We start from the raw sequence: 2,273 nt of genomic DNA, 5'->3' as shown, positions 1-2,273 counted from the left end.
TTGAGGGGCGCTAATTCGCAAAATAAGGTTATTTGAGGTGAAATTTAACTATTTGACCGTGATTTGAAACCAGTGTCAGTATAATCTCAGGTAAGCATATGGTTAACATAAGCAAGAATTTAGTCCAATCATCTTAATATCTTCCGACGAAAATTGACCCTACCGGCGTCACCACGGTGTTCTAGGCTATCATTTTTTTCTTTTTCTTTCTTTATTTTTCCTTTTTTCACCTCCCAAAATGGGGCCGCCCCGGCCCCCCAAAACCGTCCCTGTATTTTTATATAAAAAATATTTTAAAACTATATAGGCCTATTAGATTTCTACTATAGAACATTAAAATTAGTGTGGGGGCATATACAATGGAAAAATAGCCAATTTATTCCGGGGCCTCCGGCCCCTGAAACCCGTCTGGGGGCCCTCGGTGGCCCACTGGCCCCAGCCTCAGTGCTCGCTTCGCTGGCATCCTGGTCCTGATCGCTTCAATTCTCGTGGCTGGCCCTGACACCCACCCTCTTCCTTAACCCTAGATATGCCACTGTTGCTGAAAACAATAGTTAATAGAAATATCGGAAGGTCCACTAATTAATCTCAGATAAGAAAGTATAATACATACTCCAAGTATTGAAATGCACGCCATCGTGTTGGGATTCAATATTTCGACATTAATTATGTCATCATCAGGAGGAATTCCTGATGATGACATATTTAATGTAGAAATATTGAATCCCAACAAGATGGCGTGCATTAGTATCGTCTCAGATGCAATTATATACTAGCATTGTTATTAGGGAAAATGGACTGTATAATCTGATTATATGAATATGAATTTGTAGATGTACACTATTATATCTACATGTAAAAAGGTCAGTGAGCAATTTGATCCTTACAATTTGGCAATGCTGAAAAAATTGTACTCATTGAAATATTTATTAACTATTGTGAGAAAAAATATTGTACAACTAATTTATACATCATTATTAGATCTTATATATGATTATATTATTTATTAGTTTAATATTTTGAAATAAAATGAAATGAATGTGTTGTAACGCCACACAAAAGAGAAAAAAACCCTTAATCACCACATGTTTAAACCTTCTTCTCTACCTACCAAAAACACCCTCTGTCTTACAACTTATTGAATATTTAATTAATAAAAATTACAGTCATTATACTAATTATAATTAATTATTACTAGTAATTACCCTGGACAAGTATACCTAACCGAGGTTTCCAGCAGAGAGATACAGTATATCTCCCTGGTTCCAATTACTGTAGAATTAGAAGTATACTAGATAGTACGGCAGCTTATAGGGCCATATTTGGACTTAATGTGGACGTTCCGGACAAAAGTACCAATTTTACATGCTCCTTATGGTCATAGCATTCAATTTTTGGTAGGAACCACCTCATCCGAGATCATTATGGCGGCCATCATGGATTTCAAAATGGTAGCCTTATAAAACCTATTTTTATCTATATCTCCGCTTCTAAATCACTTTGAATTATAATTCTAATGTCTAAGAGTATGCTTATATGTTCGAGGAATACCATCATATCATATTTGACCTGGTCAGATTGCCACAAATGGGTCATTTAAGGTCATTCAAGGTCAAATATTGTATGGTATCTTTAAAATTATGTAATTGTCAAATTTTACATTAGAATCATACCCACGATCTCAGAATTCAAAATTTTTACTATGAACTACAATATTTCATTTGAGGTCATTCTGGCGGCCATCTTGAATTTCAAAATGGCTGCCACGCAAAACATATATTTATCAATATATCGACTTTTAAACTACTTCCAATAAGAATTACGATGTCTAAAAATATATTTTCATGGTCAATGATTTATAGCACTTGTGACATGGTCAGATGGTCATTTAGGGTCATTCAATTTTATTTTTCTGTTAAATACGTAGAAAATCTTAATAGTTTGTAAGTGGTCGTGTGTTACAGCAAAATAATACATAAGCTCACAAAATTCAATTTTTGATAGGAACTATTTCATCACAGGTCATTATGACAGCCATTTTAGGTCAAGGCCATTTAGCAGCCATATTAAATTTAAAGGTGACCACCATGTAAAACATGTTTTGTTCTTTTAAATATGTTTACTGTACTGCATAGTCAAAGAATAACATCAAAAGTAGTGACGTGTATTTGTATTTATTATATTCCATTATATATTGGAAAAAGTCTGACATCAGATATTGTATTTAATGTGAAATGATAAATTGATATCAAAAAGAATGGTATAATATAGGC

This window comes from Anneissia japonica, unplaced genomic scaffold, assembly GCF_011630105.1.
Source record: "Anneissia japonica isolate Jap-2015-1 unplaced genomic scaffold, ASM1163010v1 scaffold1005_len2656397_cov198, whole genome shotgun sequence".
Classification (NCBI taxonomy): Eukaryota; Metazoa; Echinodermata; class Crinoidea; order Comatulida; family Comatulidae; genus Anneissia; species Anneissia japonica.
The sequence above is the reverse complement of the archived record's forward strand: the minus strand, read 5'-3'. Positions refer to the sequence as shown.